This window comes from Aotus nancymaae, unplaced genomic scaffold (assembly GCF_030222135.1).
Source record: "Aotus nancymaae isolate 86718 unplaced genomic scaffold, 86718_ANA_hifiasm-v0.15.2.pri h1tg000040l, whole genome shotgun sequence".
Classification (NCBI taxonomy): Eukaryota; Metazoa; Chordata; class Mammalia; order Primates; family Aotidae; genus Aotus; species Aotus nancymaae.
Genome location: NW_026988454.1, coordinates 58688009 through 58707045, shown reverse-complemented (window position 1 = coordinate 58707045; position 19037 = coordinate 58688009). Strand labels below are relative to the sequence as shown.

At 40.0% G+C, this 19037-nt stretch overlaps 1 protein-coding gene and 1 pseudogene across 2 annotated transcripts in view; one reads left to right on the top strand and one right to left on the bottom strand.

Annotated features, from left to right (window-relative positions):
* Positions 1-19037, top strand: part of FOXO3 (forkhead box O3) — a 125154-nt gene that overhangs the window by 55733 nt on the left and 50384 nt on the right. The gene's annotated exons all lie outside the window — the stretch shown is intronic.
* On the bottom strand, positions 187-444 carry LOC135268342 (small ubiquitin-related modifier 2-like; annotated as a pseudogene).

Genomic DNA, 19037 nt, shown 5'->3' with positions numbered 1-19037 from the left:
CAGTTGCTTTTATGTATAATAAAGGAATGGGGAAGGGAGAAATGAACGAACAGAAAACTATACTGTAGTAATCAGGAATATGGTGGAACCAAATTGCAGTTTTCTAATTGAGAATGTAGTCTTGGTCTGCAAGAACAGAGTTCTGGAATAAAGAAGCAGGTTCCCTTCTCAGTAGACACCGCCCATCTACACATCAGTTGTATGCTCATCCTCCATTTCCAACTGTGCAGGTGCGTCTGTTTCATTGATTGCCAGTCAAATCAGAATCTGATCTGCCTCATTGACAATCCCTGTCATTCATAATAGGCTTTTATTAGTTTGCTAAGTGGTATATGCCTCTCAGTCTTAAACTGCACCACGGAACTGTCCTGCCCCGCCACCTTCAGATTAATATGACCGCTGTTCTCAGTCTTGGACTCCTTCCTGGAGCTTTTTGTCAGCCATGACCAGTGCTGGAGTCTCCTCAGCTGCTGTTTCACAAAAGAGCTACCAGGTTCACTCTGAAAGAGCACATGAGCAACACCAGGAGCCACAGAAGAAGGAGGCAGCAGCAGCAGACAAGGGAGAGTGAATTTTACTTCATTGAGTGCTAGATTTTGTTGTATTCTTTTCAAAAGCACTAGGCTTTGTTCTGGCATGCAGTTGAAGTTACTTGGAATCAGTTGTACCGGCTTGAAGCTAGCATGTAAACTTTGTTAGGGTGGCTCCAGAGCCGTCATGAGGGATGATGTAGCCCCAGTACTTATCCGCCATAGGCAATATTCTTCTGAGGACTTCACCCGATGTCGTGTGTCTGATGAATTATTTTTGGTTTTGCTGCTGATGGAAACATGAACTATTGTTAGCTTTGTTAGGACTTCTTTGTATGAAGTCCTAGTCTGAACTCTAGAACTTCTTAGGCCAACTACTTTCTGGTGCTTCTAAATCCAACTTTAAGTAGTTTCCTTTCACACATGTGCAGATCAGTCTAAGACTCTAGGAACCGACCCTCTGTGCTGCTTTCTCCTCCTGGGTGTTCTGCCCTTTCAATTCTAGCCATTTTGTATGTGGCTTCCCTGGTTAGTAATCTGTGTTACCTCTACTCAGTGAGACTGACATGCTCTGTGTTCCCCTTTCTCTTTGCTGTGGCTTGGACACAACTTCCTGGCAATAAGTTCAGGCAAATAAGTTCAAGGCTTGACTCATTTGTTTCACTATTCTCAGAAATTAAGTCCTATACTGCCTGTTGTCCAATGTCTGGAAACAGTTGTCTCATGTGTTTTGTCTGGTTTTCTAGTTGTTCCTCCATCATAGATGGGATCCATAATAAATATGATTTCAATGCCAAAATCTGCTACTATATTAACTCTTTAAAGCAGAGCCTATATAGGAAGAGCAAAAGAGAAGTCAGTGTAACTGTGGGGGCAAGGTAGGAAGTATTCTGCCTATATAACACAGACATGGTATCTTTATGTTTACTTTCAAACTTAGGACATCTGTGATTTGAAGAAGAGACACCTGAATTTTTAATATGCTAGTCTTTGTTGGAATAATTACCTCTTCTCATTCTTTAGTCATCCAAATAATATTTATTAAATACCCACTGAATGCCTGGTGCCCTGGTAGGCATTACTTCTCTTTATTCCTACTTCTTAACAGTTGGAATATGCCAAACAAATGAAATAAAAATAGTTTTCCTATTCTTGTTATAGGTTGGATTCTTGGATTTATCTCCTAAGCTTTGACATTCAGAAACTGAAAGTGGAATATAGTGTATTCTCAGATGTAAAGTTGATCTCATTTCCTCACTGGCCATCTGTTTATTTGCATCTAAGAATAACAAAACTTTCATACTCTTATCTGTATTTTTTAATTACTAAAAATAATGAATGGGCCGAACCATGCTTGCCCCACTTTTGAAACAATTCCTTCTATAGACTGTTGCAGTAGAAGTTAATACCCCTGATTAAGAATAAAGACCAGACCTACATAAGCATATGTTGTATTGGTGTATCTGAAGTCATGAGGATGTGATTAATGGTCCTTAAGAGTTTTAATTTGGCATGTCTTACTCCTAAATCTCACATAAGCTTGGTTGCAAAGCCTGCCAAATGAGTCTTCTGTACATGGCAAGCTAAGACGTGGCACCACCTTCTTGAGGTTTCCTATCTTAAACCTGTCTGGGTTCCTTACGGGTTAAATTCACAGGATAGGGCCAAGCTTGATTTGCTATAGTTATAGTGAATGGTCATAGATCCATTTTAGTGCAGAAGCGTTAAATAACTCCTTGTCCAAGAACATGGTGCCTTCCCCAAACCAATTCTAACAGTGTCCTCTGTTAGATCTTTAAGTTATTAAATTCTTTTATTAGATTTTTGGGTCAGAAAAACAGACCATGCTTGTACTCAGGAGCCCAGAAATAAACAGTATCATTGACTAATTCCTGTCTTCGAGGTTTTAACATGGTTTCATATGCCTTTTGATTTGTTTTTACATGTGGAACATTTTTCCTTAACACTTTTAATATTATATAATTTTTGTCTATCCTTTTCCTTAAATAGGAGGGAGAACAAATTTTTAGTAGGAAAATATCTGGTGGTAGGTGGCATCTTTTTATTCCATGTGGGATGCAGAAGTTTCCCCTAAAAACTAAAGTTACCTGCTTTTTGCAGATAGGACCCCGGTATTTCTCCCATAGTATTTTATAGATGGTATAGGGCTGTACACAAAAAAAATGGGGTTGGATGCATGATGGTTTTCTGGTGGAGCTAATTAGTATTATGAAGCCATGCTCCTGATTGTGAGAAGGAGAACATCAAGTCATTATTTATCTTGGAAAGAAAGAATAATTTGTTTATAGTAATAACAATTTTGTTTTATTTTTCTTTCTCTTAGTCAATAGCAGCTGCTGTTGGCAGCTTATTATGAAAAGATTTCAAATTGTAGTTTTTAACCTGGGGTGGGAGTAGGGAGAAAAAAATTAATATTATAAATGTTTTTACTTGATAAAAGTTTTATTTGATACGGAGCCTATACTGGTGTTTTTATTGCATAGTTTTTTTTTACTGACATTCAATACTCTTTGCTTGTAGCCTCCCACAGTATTCAAAATGAAGGCATTTCTTACATGTTTCAATGAATGATACAACCAAAAATATTAAAATGCCTATTTAAGTCTTATTTAAAGCCCCATTTCAAAGGAGGGTTTTGAGAATAGTTAGTATTTTAATTGTTAAAGTTAGATAATTTTGTTTGGATGGAAAAATCTATGTTCCTGTGAAATTGGGGTTTATGAAATAAGATTGGAAAAAAATAAGAGTATATAATTGGGCACATTCTGTACTGCTTCGTGAATCACCAAACCAGTGTAATCACCATTAAGCACTTTAAAAGCTATGCTTGTATGTCCTTGCTCTGCCTGCAGAGCTAGGAGTGCCCACGAGGAGCAGCAGTTCATTCAGGCTGTAGTCATTGGGGTGACTCAGAACCCCAGTCTGTGTGAGTGAGCCCGCGCTGCCTTGCCAACTGCCTGCTGTGTGAGTCTTAAAGGCATCAGATGTCATCAAGCCACAGAGACTTCTTGGTCATTCTTTTAAGGCCATGGCAGGAAGCACAGTTTAAAATCCAATTCACAAGGCAACGTCCAGAAGAAAGAATCAAGTATATGTATAGTGCATGATAGACCTCAACTACTACAGTGAAAAATTATTGAATGAATCTTTCACCATGTTTTTCTTCAGCCTAATATAAGAGTTTGGAAGGAGTGGATGGATCATTAAAATGAAAATGCCTGAAAAAGTGAAATTCAAACCTAGGATCAAATTAAGGGTTCTGCATTCTTCTAACCTTGTAAAGTGTAAAAGTCATTTCAGTGTTCTGATGATGGAATGCAGGAGATTGTGTGTATGAATGTTTTTCTGGGATTTGGGTATGTAGCATTCACTAGACCCTCCAAGGGGTCCATGACTCCAAAAGAACGATGATCCACTGACCTTAGTAAGAAGATGGGACTGGGTGCAGTGGCTCACGCCTGTAATCCCAGCACTTTGGGAGGTCGAGGCGGGCGGATCACGAGGTCAAGAGATCAAGACCATGCTGGCCAACATGGTGAAACCCCGTCTCTACTAAGAAATACAAAAATTAGCTGAGTGTGGTGGTAGGCACCTGAAGTGCCAGCTACTCAGGAGGCTGAGGCAGGAGAATTGCCTGAACCTGGGAGATGGAGGTTGCAGTGAGCCGAGATCACATCACTGTACTCCAGCCTGGAGACAGAGTAAGACTCTGTCTCAAAAAAAAAAAAAAAAAAAAAAAAGAATATGATTGTGAAAGTGAATTTTTAAGCCCACTAAAAAGGAAGACACTTACCTCTGGAAGAAGAAAGAGCATTTGTTGGCCTTCATCTGTGCCTGCCTGCAGCACCCCATTCACTTCAACCCCACAATCCTTTTAAAGAAAGTCTTTGGTTTCTCTTGCGGGCAATAGCATTCCAATAGCTGGTTAAGTTGCTGTGAGACATGGAATTAGTTTTTAAAGAACTTTTTACCCTGGAAGCACTTTCTTCCCTCCTTTGCCATGCCCAGTCTTTGACTTTCCTTTGAGATCCCAGTGGTGACCAGCCTCAGCACCCTTGCCCTTCTGCAGTCTTACGGTGTTGTGGTCTTCAGTGCAGTATTGCACGGGGGTTAGAAACATACATTTGGAATTGAAGAAATCTATATTTGAATCCCAGCTTCCCCACTTACCAGCTGTGTGACCTTAGATAGATCACTTAGTCTCTTTGAACCTCAATTTTTTTTTTCAGTTATATAATGGGGATATTAATTTTCCCTATATTGTAGGGTTGTTATACAGATTGAAATAGATAATGGTTATAAAGTGCACAGCATAGAGCTTGGCAAATTATAAGCTTCTGATAAGCCTTAGCTGTTGCTATTAGGTGGTGGTGAAGATGTTAATAGATGTGTACTTAATCTTTTCTCTTCCAACTTGATTGTCGGCAACTTGAAGGCAAGAGTGTTTTACTTTTTTTGTGTAATATCCAGATCTCCTAGAATAGTAATTGTTGGTTTCTCTTTAAACATGGTTTCAAGTCCCTTTGAGGCCACCAACAACGTCCCTCCACTTGCATTAACCCTCTCAGAGACATCATAGGTTTGTGTCTCACCTATTTCAGTTTTTCTACATGGGACACCAGGGCACTTGGCCAAATACTCCTAGAGACCTTCCTCAATCGAATTGCTGGAATTTTTGGCTTCATTTCATTGGGCAGGTCCAGTTTGACCCTTTGATTATGAATATTTGGTGTGGTTTAGCCTCTCTGAAGTTGTATTAGCTTCTTACAATGTCAAGTCAGTATCCCGTGGATAAGACAGATTTGAATTTGCTTCTGTTCCTTTGTAAATAGGGGGAGAAGCAGCTTCAGGTCCTCTGCTATGAATGATGAGTACGCTGTCTTGTATGTATTCTGTTTCCTATTGCAGCATTCTCCATTCTCGTCTTACACCGCAGCCTTGCCCTAGAGTGCTCCTGGTCTTACTTCTCCCTCCAAGAATATGGGAATTTACAAAGAATATGCAAAGGTGGTATCTTAACCTGCTGATTCTCAAGGGGGTTGGGGAGGAAGAAAGCATGTAGTTTTGCCTCTAGGGAATATTTAGGCACTTGGATTGTCACAACTGTGTTGGGGGAAGAGTGGTGCTGCTAGAGTCTAGTGAGTAGAGGCCAGGCGTGCTGCTAAATGTCCTGCAGTGCACTGGCCAACATGATGAAACCCTGTCTCAAAAATAATTAGCCAGCTGTGGCAGCACACACCTGTCGTCCCAGGTTCTCTGGAGGCTGAGGCAGGAGAGTTGCTTGAACCCAGGAAGTGGAGGTTACAGTGAACACAGACCGTGCAACTGCACTCCAGCCTGGTGACAGAGCAAGACTCTGTCTCAAAAAAAAAAAAGGGGGGTATCTGAGACATAATTTCCCCTTGGAGAGCTGGTGGGTGAGGAGAGCGCAGCTTTCTATCTTGCTTTGTACCTGAGAGTCTACTCAAATCAGAATGGGCAGGGAGGGAGAGGGGATCTATCCAGACATTTCCCTTTGGGGTCAAATGAGAGGAAGGAGTCCTTGCCCTTTCGAGAATTATTAAGAGCACCTGGTTGAGTTAAGAACTTGTTTTCCCTCACCAATTTTTTTTTTTCTTTTTTTAACATCTCTGTTTCCCTCCCCTTTTTGTTGTTGCTCTTGTCCTCCTCCCACTCCAACTACCACATAGACCCTGACCAGAGCCTTTCTGCCCCTCTAAGGGAAGGGGCCAATGTGAGGAACTCTGACTGGACGCCCCCTTCCCCGTTGCTGTGCTCATCTTCTACATCAGTTTCTACGGATCCCATGTGAATCAGTTGTCTTCCTCATTTATTCTGAGCAAAGGTGGCAGCAGCAACAGCAGAAGACGTAGATGCAGTGACTCATTTTGCATAATGTCTGCGAGAGAGCTGGGCCTCCCTTGTGCTGTCACTCTCATTCAGGCGTTACTTCAGAAACTTGATTCTTTTGGAATTGTGCATAAGAGGGCCTTTTAGAAAAAAAAAATTGGAAGAATTTCCCTTCCTGAGCTTCAGTGGAAGCAGCAGGAGGGTAGGCCACCTCCAGGACAGTAGGAGAGCCAGGATATACCCTCTGTGTCATTGTTCTCCTTCTCATCTTGGACATATTATGGGATACAGCATGCCTCAGAAGCCTGCCAGAACCTGGTGATGGTTTCCAACATCTAGGTTTGGGGAGGACTGTGGTAATGCGCTAGGGTTAGCCATCAGGATGGGGTGGGGAAGAGACAGCAGGAGCCATATAGTCTTCTCAGGAGCCTACTCTGATTAGCTTGTAAGTTGTCTTCCTTTCATGATTTCTGGGTCATTGGTGAGTGGATAGGAGTTATAGGATCCTTTGTTGGTGAGTAGAAGATACTGTGGCAGTTAGGTTTTAGTGAACCCAGCAGTGCATGTAAATCTTTCCTTTTTAATGTGTCACCTCCTCAGTTTGGGTAGAGAAGCTTGCCATCCCCAGGTTTATCCCTAAGCATTGTGGTAGGCTCAGGACTAACAGACACTACTAGCTCAGCCCCATTGAGGGCCCCCAGGCCTGGCTTCAGCTTTGGGAAAGCTTGTTTTCTCCTTGGGCAGGCCATGTCAGACGTTTTGCTCCTGGGTGTTTGACGTACTATACAAAGCCGCATGGGAAGGCAAAGGAATACACCCTTTTGTAGAAACGACAGTTGTAACAAATCAAATATATACCAGTTTGTGCTGTATGTCAAGGAGTAATTCATCTCAGCTACTAAAATAGAAGAGGGGAAGGAAATTCAGGTCTTTAGCTGTGGGTTCATAAACTGGACTTAAGAAGAGCCTTCTTCCTCTTATGATGCTAACTGCTCTTAATATTTCCTTCTTTATAAACAGTTGATATAAGAGTTTTCTCCTTTCATCTAAGAAATACAGAACAATCTGCAAGTTTTCTTGGTTGTTTGTTAAATGGACTTAGAAATGATCAAGAAATTCATATTCCTCAGTGAAAATAGGTATTAAGTTAATGGACAGGTAGCAGTCCTTGTTGCCCTCAAGATTTTGGCATCTGAATTGTATATATAAACTGTATCAGGAATATCATAAAATCATGTTGAGGCTGCAGGGACAAGGAAATTTCATTCTTCTCATGAATCTATTTGATATTTTGGGGATGTCATGAGAGAAAAATTCTTTGACTTGTTAGTGAGCAAGGTCTAAGCTTGTAAACCCAGGTCACATTGTACCCTGGGCTTTCCAAAGATTTATCCTGCATCTGAGCAAAGACTTTTGAAGCCTTTGGTTGCAGGAGTTTTAGGGTGTATCTCTTTGCTTGTTCAGATAAGACTTTTCTTAAGATAGAATGATGGTTTAAAAAACCTTTTGGTTTACTCTAGAAAGATACAGCATTTTTGGAACAAATCCAAGGAAGTCCAAATGAGGATCAGGTTTTATAATTATATTTTAATATGTGAAAGAAGAAACCTGTTTTATCAGGCCAGTAGATTTTTTGCTTAATAAAATAGTGACAAGAGGGCCCAGCTGGAATGGATGCAATTTTTAGAAAAGATTATTTGTAGTTGTTGGGCACATCCTTGCATGTGGACTTTGAAATAAGAAATTAAATTGCCACTTCATTTTTACAGGAAATAATCCAAATGTAAAAAGTTAAAGTTAGTATTGCACTTTGGTAAAGCTTTAGATGTATTTTATATTTCTTAAAATAAACTTTTTTTTCTATGCATAAAAGCAGAGGTCAAATGAATTACAAGTGCATCCTTAACTGAGTGAAAATGGGTGCTGGTGTTTCATATATACATATAATTTTTTTTTTCCAGTTTCTTAACTTTTTTTATTTTTAAGAGTCTCATTCTGTTGCCCAGGTTGGGGTGCAGTGATACAAGCATAGCTCACTGCAACTTTGAACTCTACCTGAGCCTCTGGAGTAACTGGGATTACAGTTTTTTTTAAAGAGATGGGATATTGCTGTGTTGCCCAGGCTGGTGTTGAACTCATGGGCTCAAATGATCTTTTTGTCTCAGCCTCCCAGGCAGCTGAAATTATAGTTGCAAGCCACTGCACCTGGCTGTTTGACATTTTTATAGACTCATACTAAAAAGTTTATTCATTGAATGCATACCATGTGCATAGGCTTAAATTTATCTGATGTTTGTTATAATTTAAACAAGTGTTGATAAAACTATGTAAAATGAATTACCATATACTTGCCATTATGTTTTTATCTTAATAATCATTACGTAGTTTCTATGAAAAGTTCAGTTACTTAACATTTCCATGCTTTTTTGTGTTTGCTCTATTTAATCTTAACAAAATGATTGAAGTAATAATTATCTTAAGTCATTAGATTGGTGATCTCCCCTTTTGTATAGTCAAATTTAATTTCACTCTTTAAGATTGAAAACTAGTGGAAATTTTAGGTTGATCGCAGGACCACAGTTAAAGGTGCCTTCACATAACTTGTATAAGATACCTATCTTAACTGTATTAATTATTTGCATTTATCAATAAATTTTAACTTTTAAAAGATTTGATGATTAAAAAAATGATGATGGAAGGAATTATTTCTCTAAAACTAAAGAAATCCTTGCTCTGGGAAGCTGTGGTGAGAAGAGTTCTAAGCTCTGCTGCCTGTGTCAGTGTTCTCTGGAAAGACCTCTCTTATGAGTCAACTTTGCTGTCTTGGAAGGATGCTGTGATATGGAGTCAGGAGGCCAGGACCCACCCCTACCCTCCCTATCACCTGCCAGCTGTGTGGCCTTGAGTGGGCCAACAACCTTGCCAGGAGTCATTGGCCTTATCTTTAAAATGAAAGAGCATTGGCATGCCCTGGCTTGTTTAAGTGAGATTATGTAGAGTTAGTAGGGTGCCCCCCCACAGGTGCTCAGTACATTGAGGTTTCTTTCCCTGCCTCCTGCCTCCTTGCAAGGAAGCCAGAGCACTTTGACTTAGAATTGTGTTTGAATTCAGCTAGTGTGTTACATAAGATTGGTTATCTGCTTTTCCTCTCAGTTCTTCCTAGGTAGGAAGGTGAGGGTGGGGAGAGGGAGCTTCATGCAGAGGAAATAGTCTGAGCCTACTTAGTGTAGGAGCACACTTCAGTGTGATCGTGGGACATCTAGAAAAGGTTAGATTATGTCTAGTACACACTTTTTAAACAGCTACCATTTTAATATTTTGGCACTGGGAAATGTATTAATTGAAAATCTCACTTATGAATGATACTTTTATTTTTCTGTGGTAACAAGACAGGTAAGGTGTATAGGTTGGCCCAGACTCATTGCTCCTCAATGACTGCCAGACTCAGAGTTGAGAGTCTGATCTCAGAGGATCCAGGTCGTGCTGCTAGCCCAGATACCTATGGCACCCTGTCCTAGCCAGTGGCCACTGTTTTCTGGAATCTGTCACTACCTTAAGGGAAGCCTCATTATTTTAATCCTTATTCCTAGCCATGTATCAGAGATAGACAGGCAGGTTGTTGATTTTTGAGATGAAGAACAACTATATGGCCAGGGAGAGAAAGAGGAAATGGGCTTGTAAGTTACAGTGGTACAGTGCTCTGCCTTCTCAGATTATTTTGTTTCCAGGAATTGTTGATTATATAGCTTATTTTTTTTAAGCCCATACCCATTCTGCATATTTCAGAGTGAAATGTCCTGTGAGGACAATCTTATTTTTTTTTTTTTTGAGACAGAGTTTCGCTCTTGTTACCCAGGCTGGAGTGCAATGGCGTGATCTCAGCTCACCGCAACCTCCGCCTCATGGGTTCAGGCAATTCTCCTGCCTCAGTCTCCTCAGTAGCTGGGATTACAGGCACGCGCCACCATGCCCAGCTAATTTTTTGTATTTTTAGTAGAGACGGGGTTTCACCATGTTGACCAGGATGGTCTCGATCTCTTGACCTCGTGATCCACCTTCCTCGGCTTCCCAAAGGAGGACAATCTTATTAAATCACTAGTCTGAAATTTTATGTTCCCTAGTTGGCCATGCCAGTATTTTGGTTAGGGTTTTAGGTGATTTTTATATCCACTGTAAACTTGGATATAACTTACCATTAACCAGATACTTAAAACCAGGGTTATCTCCCAAGGTTTCACATTGGAAGTGGCATGTGAGTTGAGCCTTGAAGGGTGACACCAAGTTTTTTTTTTAGACGAAATGGATGGATAAGCTAGCTAAAGGGCTTGCTTTTGACCTTATAGGGCGGGGTGGTTGTAGATGCTCTCTTGTGTGTTGACATACTGATTGATGGTGGCTTCTAAGGTCTCTTCTGAGTCCATAGGAGTAGGCGCTCCTAACTGTCACGGATACCAGGCAGGGGAATGGCGCAAGATTTGGCAGTCCAGCTGCTGTGAGTTTGCTCTCCAGTGGCTTGGAAATGGGAAGTAAAGGAATCTGATCTTAGGTGAGACCATTTAAGACTGTCCTAGTCTGCCCTCACATATCCCTGGAAGGGACACATACAGGCTGGTCAGGCTCTCTTGGGGCCTGGACAGGGCAGTGGAACTGGGAGTGAGAAGCCCCCCCCTCCCCACCTGAATCTCTTGGATATCACACAATACTCAATCATTTATTGATGACTGCCTAGCTGGCTCATAGTACTGATGGCTGAATAGGGGTATGAAAAGTGGTCTCTGTTCTCAAGAGCATCCAGTCTTATTGGAGAAATAATGTAAAAAAAAAAAAATAGGGAGGGGGTAAAATAAACAAAAGCCCGGGTAGCAAGTTTTCCAGTCTTGTTGAAGAAATAATGCAAAAATAAGGGTAAAATAAAAGAAACAAAAGCCCAGGCACTAAATTTGCAGTATAGCTCAGTGACTAAGGGCAGAGTACCTTGCAGGGGTGTTCATTATTTTGGCTTCCTTGGGCCACATTGGAAGAATTGAATTGGTCCACACATAAAATACACTAGCATTAATAATAGCTGATAGCTAAAAAAGAAAAAAAAATTGCAAAAAAAATCTCATAATGCTTTAAGAAACTTTATAAATTTGTGTCGGGCCATACTCAAAGCCATCCTGGGCTGCTCGTTGGACAAGTTTGGTTTAAATCCTCTGGCTTATCAGTTAGCGCCTTCTTCCATTGGTTTGCTGGTCTATTAGAGTATCATGTACTTTATAGGGCTGTTGTGAGGATTAAATGAGTCAGTATATGCATATTTAAGGTACTTAGAACACAGTTTGGCACATAGTAAGTGCCAAATAATTACATGAGTCCCTAAGCCTGCTTTGTCTTTGTAATAAGAACTTCATAGCATTGTTTGGGTTTAGTGAAGCCATGTCGGTAAAAGCGTCTGGAAAAAAGCCTGGCGGAGACCAAGTGCTCAATAACCAGCAGTCGTTATCATTCTTATTATTCAATATTTGCCCATTGGTGTGAGTTTATTTGGTTCTCCCTCCACAGAGATAGGGGAAGATATAATGTACTTTACCCATTGATTTTTGCCTTTGGTTTCAGAATCCAGTTTTCAAAACAAAATATGCGTTTGTTAACAGGCTACTCCTTTGCCAAGAAAAATGGTAAAATGACCTTTGTGTACTCTTCTCCCCCAAAAGCCCTGTATGAGCGTGTCTCTGGCTGCGCACATTTAAGTATTAACAGAGATAAAGCATGAGCTCAGCAGGGGCTTTCTAATGGCTAATCCACAGTAACCCATTTAAAAATCTTTTTCTCCCACACAAGAAAAAGAACTAGTAGGGAAAGGTCATTTTGGTGGTTATTTGAAAGGAGTGTCACTCAGGGATTTTGGGAGGGCAAGAGTGGTGTCTCACCATTGAGTTTTTTGCTTGGTGGGTGCCTCTTTTCCAGGTCCATTTGCTGAATCCAGGATGTGGGGTGGAGATGGGGAGCGGGTAGGGGGTCATCAAAGTTCTAAGCAAGTTCAGCAGTGTTGAAAGAATTTAAACCCACTCTGCAGTCGCTGTAGCTAGACAATACTCTACCCTGGAATAGTGTGGAGAGGACATCCTTTCCCACTAGACACTGACAGCTAAAGACAAAAGATGGGAAGAACCTTGGGTGGATGAAAACACTTTACACAGTAAGATCTTGGTGGTCTCCTGACCTCTAGGGACCTTCGAACTTCTGGAGTTAAGATGAAGGCATGGACAGTCTTTTTTTTTTTTTTTTTTTTAAGCATAGAGTCATGTAGCAGCAGATATTGGGCTTTAGAATCTGACAGACCTGGGTTCTGTTGAAACCTACTTAGGAACTTACTGGGTGAAATCCAGCAAGTTCTGTAACCTCTCTCTGCCCCCATATTTCCTAGCAAAAAGTAAATTTTAAATAATCTTTTACTATTGATGGTGGTGGTGGTGTGGTGACCACCAGCAACAATCAGAGGGTGGTGGACAGAGGAGGAAGCAGCATTCTTAAGAGAGAGATGGAAATTGTCCTCTGGATTATAGAGGACCCATCTGAGATCATCTCTCAGTTCAGTTTTGTAGGAAAGGCAGGTAAGATTGAGAATAAGGGTTATGTAATTTTTGGGTGCCTTCTTCCTCTGGGGCTCTTAAGATCTGAGCCACTGTGGATTCAAGTAGGTTGGGGGAACGCTACCAGTGGGGAAGAGGTCTGGTAGTTTAGGGTGTCGATTTAGGGGGAGGTTTTTTGTTTGCTATTTTTTTTTTCTTTTTCCGTCTTAGACACTATGTTGAACTTTGTTGGAATCGAAGTCAAAGGATGATAATATCGTAAGCAAATATTTTCTTTTCAGAAAGAATTAGCTAATTATTAGGTAATATTTTTGCTTTATAGTAAAATTTCTTCAGCAGAATTATTTTATAATCTGTTTTCTTTGAAAAAAAAAACACCTTTTTTTTCTGACAGGAGATTCTAAGTAAAAAAGGTATCTACTTTTTATGTGGTGTTCTCTGGCTTTTTATGAATAAAGTGGCACTTGTCTTTAAGTACCTCTGATAGGAATTTCAATAAGCCAGTGAACGATCTTTTTCCTCCACAAATTCCTGTGGCCTTGATGGTGAACCTGTGATCAAAAGATTAGAAATACTGACTCTGAAATTGATTCAGATACATTTGCTTAGTTATATAAATTCTGTACTTTTGGCCCTGAATAGAACAAGCCCACTTGAAGCTTTGGGGACCTTCTTACTACTTCCAGGTTATCCTTGAAGGTCTTAAAATATTTTTAAACATGACCAATTCTTTTCTACTGTATTGGTCTGAACTCTATGTTGCCCCTTCCTGAGAGAAGATAGTTTCCTCTGGTTTTATCTAGACTACAAGTGGCTTCAGAGACACAGGCTTCTAGGTATAGCATGGAAAGGGGAAGGTCTGGTGGATAAGAAAGGTTTTAGAGGACACAAGTAATATTGGGGACAGCTGTGGAACAACGAGTGAGAAAGGTATGAAGAGGAGGGTACAAGGAAGACAGAAACAGGGAAGAGCAGGCTGGAAGAGAAAGAAGGGAAGAAGGCAGAATGGTGAAAATGGAGAATAAGAAGCAACCTTGAGAGGACAGAGGGTGCTAGGTAGGAGTAGGGGGGATAAGTGGGTAAAGAGAGAATTCATTCAACTGGTGGGTGAGGAGGGATGCCTGAGGTATGTCTTTGTGGCTCTGAGACTTTCAAAGGAATTTGAACATTTGAGGTGTTGAGGGTAGCATTGCGGACCTGACTGAGCAAGGGAGCTGTTGGGCATCTGTATGTAATGGGATCACCTGAACTTTTGTGCTTCGGAGTGGGAGGAAATAGCAGAAGGAAGCTTTGCCTATCCTTTTATGTTAATTTTCTTGTTACCTTGTAAGAGGGCCTGTCCTTGTTGGGTCATTTAGTTCTACCAGTCTACCTCCTTTCTCTAAGTTGTCTCAACTCATGCATAAGTCTGACCACTTCTCTCTGTAACTACCTCTTTGTAACATGTTTCTGTTTAAATATTTTTTTTTTTAAAGAGACTTTTTAAGGGAAGAAGGAAAAACTATATTAGACCTTCTCAAACTGTGCTGCCCTTTCTAACTATTTTCTTTGCTAGCCACCAAGGGTCATTGTACTCCTTCTCAACCAGTCATTACCGAAAGGCTATTAATTAATTGAGTAGAATGCAAAAAATAATCTTGGGCTTTGGGTTCCTTTATTGCTTTTCATTCCATGGAGAGTTTTTTCTTTTTGTTTGTTTTAACATGTCTAAATGTCTAAGCCTATTTATTTTAGACATTTTTATAGTAGTTTTTCTAAAATGTATTGAATTACACTGCTTTCCTAAACTTAGTCTGGAACTTAATTGTCATGGACCATCAGTATTTTCCAAATCAACTGATTTTTAGAAGACTGAGGTAGTTAGGATTGTGAGTACATTTATTCACATTCATTTGAGTGTGTTTTATGTGATGAGTACCTGGGGAAATAGTGGCAAGCAAGACAGATATGTCTCTGCATGTTGCAGTTTAGTCTGTAAAGTCTGAATGGTGATGATCTGAACCAGCACAGTGTGGAAGGTGCCGGTCTGTGTTCTGAATGATTTAGGTTACCAAGCCATCTCCAAATAAATGGACTATTGCTGTTTAGGGCCCCGACTTATATATACACTTGGCTATTTCTACCTCTGGTCTACAATTGCCTACCCCGCAATCCATATGCAGTTCTGGGTTTTATTGTCTAGGAGGTGGAGGGAGGAAAAGAGGTGAGGATTTGTGTGAAGACAGGCTAGTGTTGGTCCAGGTTTTTTCTACTTTCTGAATTATCCTATAATCTTTGAAAACACATTGTTTTTTTTTGCTGACATTTCTCCCCACCCACCTTCTGAGGACTTTAAAGCAAATCCCAGGCTTCAGATATTTCACCTCTGTATAGTTCATTGTGCACCTCAGAAGAACATGGGCATATGCTTAATTGACCAGGGTCATTTTCACACCTAACTGTAGGTACCATATTTTGTTGTATCACCTAATGGCCAGTGTATAATTTTAAAAATTTCTCCCTTGTATAAAATACATGTTTTTTATGGTTTTATTAGAATCAGGCTTCACACGTGGGATTTGCATATTATGTCTCTTAATCAAGAGCCGTTTTTGCTGTACCTCTCCCCACCTTTTCCATGCCATTGACTTTTGCAGAAACTGGGTCAGTTGTCCTGCAGAATGTCCCACATTCTGGATATATCTGTTTCCTTGTGGTGTCATTATCTGGTTCCTCTATCACCTGAATTTCCTTAAACTGGAAATTAACTCTAAAGGCTTTATTAGACTCAGGTTAGCCTTTTTAGTTAGGTAGTGGTGTGTGCTTCACATTGTATCATACCAAGGAAAGATTCCTTAATTTAACTAAGTAAAAATAAAAAATATTAGTGAGCACTGAGTTTTCTTTAGACATGGTGCTAGGCACCGTGGGGACTACAGAGATTAGCAAAGTGTAGTCCCAGCTCCCTTAAATTTGTTTTTGGAAGCAGACCATGACCAACAGCATGACAGAGGATAAGTAAGGTATAGCTGGGGAATAGGAGAGGTCAACAGTTAGCCAGTCTCTCCATATCTGAGAGACTGCCCATGAAGCCTGTGGAATTTAGCAGTCTGAAAAAACACAAAAATGTAATACTTTGCCAAGTAATAGCAACTATGCTCTTTTTAAAACTAGTTTTATCTCATATAGTTCTTGAGTAATTTCTCTCTCTCTTCCCTAACCCACTGTGCATTGCATTATTCGAGGCATTATAATATGGCTGCATATGCCTTTTCATGTACCTGGGTCAGGATAGAACCTGTGGAAGTCCCTCTTCCTTCCCAGATTTAGACAGTGAGACATACCAAAGGCAAGTGAAGCTCATGATAAAAGAGAAAGCTGGCACTACGTTTGAACCGGTGATGCACTGGTGTCAATTGGCAGTGTTTTTTCGGGTCATCCTGCCTGATCCTTGTAAATGTAGATAGAGGGACCAAGTACAGTTTAGAAAATGTCAACTTCCTGCTGGATCCCTAAGTGTTTTTTCCTCTTTTTTGGAGGGGTATATGAAGAGATTTTCACTTTACAAAGAATGAAGCTGGACCTTTAAATGGTTTGTGTGTGCTTTATAAAACTTTTTAAAAACTCATGAAATCGTATGTTAGTATATTACAGTTTTTACTTGTGTCTTGTCTACCCAGTTGCCACAACTTGTTAATTTTTTTTTCCATGAGCAAATAAAAGTTTAGCTGGAATGTGTCTTCTTAGTTGAAGGTTCATAAGCCAAGAATTTAGGCAAAAGAGGAAATTCTTCTCAATATTCAAAATATAAAACTCTGAGGAGCATCTTGTTGATGGATACATTTTCACATTTAGCATAGTGCTGGGTACTCAGTGCTCCATAAATACTGATTGGATGAATAAAATGAGATGTTGAGGCAGTGGTGTTTATTCTCATTTATAAGTTGCAAGTAAACAGTGTGATCACAGTGAAAAATCCTTAACCTGCTTTGCATCAGGAACTTTCACTTGTGCACTAGAGAGAGGGGGAATGTGGGTATGAGTGGGAGTGTGTGTGTATGTGGCACTGGCAAATAGAAGGATTTGTCTTATTTGCTGATTTTTTTTTTAAAAGATTGTTTATGATCAAGAACATAACACTTAAGATATATCCAACCTAAAAAACTGCAGAGTAAAATTCTGGATTTTGTCCTTGAAAGAAAAATGGCATTTCCTGCATAAAAAACAGTTTCTATTATAAATGACAAAAAAATTGTTAGGGAGCTGAGCTTTGATGCATTTACTACATGAAGGTCAAATACTTAGATCATTATAATTCTGCCCCCTTTTGTGCATGCAGTACAATGAAGCTCTTTGACATGGCGCTACCACATTCTCAAGATGAAGAAAGGTCACGTGTTTTCATGCATCAAGAGCATGATCTACTCTTTTTTGGTTCTCTGTTAGAAGTGGCTGTTGAGGGTGAAGTTGAGGGGAGAAACTGGACTAATGAATGGCTTTTGTCTACCTTTGTACTATTTTTTACTTTTCTTGCACAGAAGTCAATTTGACTGTGACCTCTTAAAAGGAAAAGTTGAATGCCAAAAAAAAGAGAAAAGTTTAAAAAAAGCTGAGAACCAACTGCCCAGAGGAATCCACAGACAACTTTCAGTCTGGCTCAGTTATCCAGATTTTTATCGCATACTTGCTAGCAGAGTTTTGATTGCCTCCAAACCTTAAATGAGTGTGTGGCTTCTTTATATTCCATGGAACTGGTCCTTTTTTTATTAAGGAGGCCTTGTGAGTTATTATTAGGCCTTGGAGCCAGTTCACCTGGGCCAAATATGTGGTTTCATTTATTGGCTCTTGACCTTGGAGGAATTATTTAACTCCACTGTGCCACAGTTTCCTCATCTGTAAAATGAGTTAATTTGGAACAGGAGACATGCAAAAAAATGCCTGACACAAAGAAATCACTTGGTAAACATTAGCAACTGCTGACGTATGTGTGAATTTATCAAGAGATGCCGTTCAGGTGTTGAGTACATGAAGGAGGGTGAGAATATGTATTTTTTAAACTTAAGCAAAAAATAAAAGTATGTAACAATACAGATAGTATACCTTTTATATAAAGTTTTAAAATATGCAAGCAGTATTATGTATTTTGTATATATGTTTATATACTTTATATATAATATATTGATAGATGCATTGTGTGTGTATATATATTCATGTAATAATTTAAAATTTCATAGAAATAATAAATATGGTGGGCATGATGGCTCACACCTGTAATCTCAGCACTTGGGAGGGGGAGGCAGGCAGATCACTTGAAGCCAGGAGTTCAAGACCAGTCTGACCAACATGGCGAAACCCTGTCTCTACTAAAAATACAAAAATTAGCTGGGTGTGATGGTGGGCGCCAATAATCCCAGTTACTTGGGAGGCTGAGGCACGAGAATTGCTTGAACCCAAAAGGTTGCAGTGAGCCGACATCATGACACCACACTCTGGCCTGGGCGACAGAGTGAGACTCCATCTCAAAAAAATAATAATTACTAGCTTTAGGATAGTGGTAGTGGTTACCTCTGAGAAAGGTGGAAGAGAGATGGAATGAGGAGGGGATACAAAGGGTATTTAACTGTATCTGGAATATTTTGTTTATTAAAAAAAATTGAAGCAAATATGACACAGTACTAAGATTTGCTAAAGTGGAGCATTGGACATGTAGGTGTTTGTTATATTCTGTGTAATTTTGTTTGTTTAAACTTTATCACAGTAAAAAGAATAACATGTCATGATTCTATAACATGAAGTGTCTTTAGACACATCAGGAGCTGAGCTGCAGGAGTTGCTGGGAGGTGCCTTCCCTTTCTGCTAGAGAGGCACATCCTGTCAGCATTGCACCTTGGGGTGGGGGTGGTGAAACAATTGGCTTCTTGTATAGTTGCATAATAGGGGGAAGCCCTTGTGGTTAGTAGAGGTGGATGGAGGTAAGGTTGTATGAATTACAGGCAGTTAGATACCACAGAATTTGTGTTTTCTGGACTATGCTGACCTGCTACCTCTGTCAGAGGGATTTGGGCTGGGTCATAGATGATGA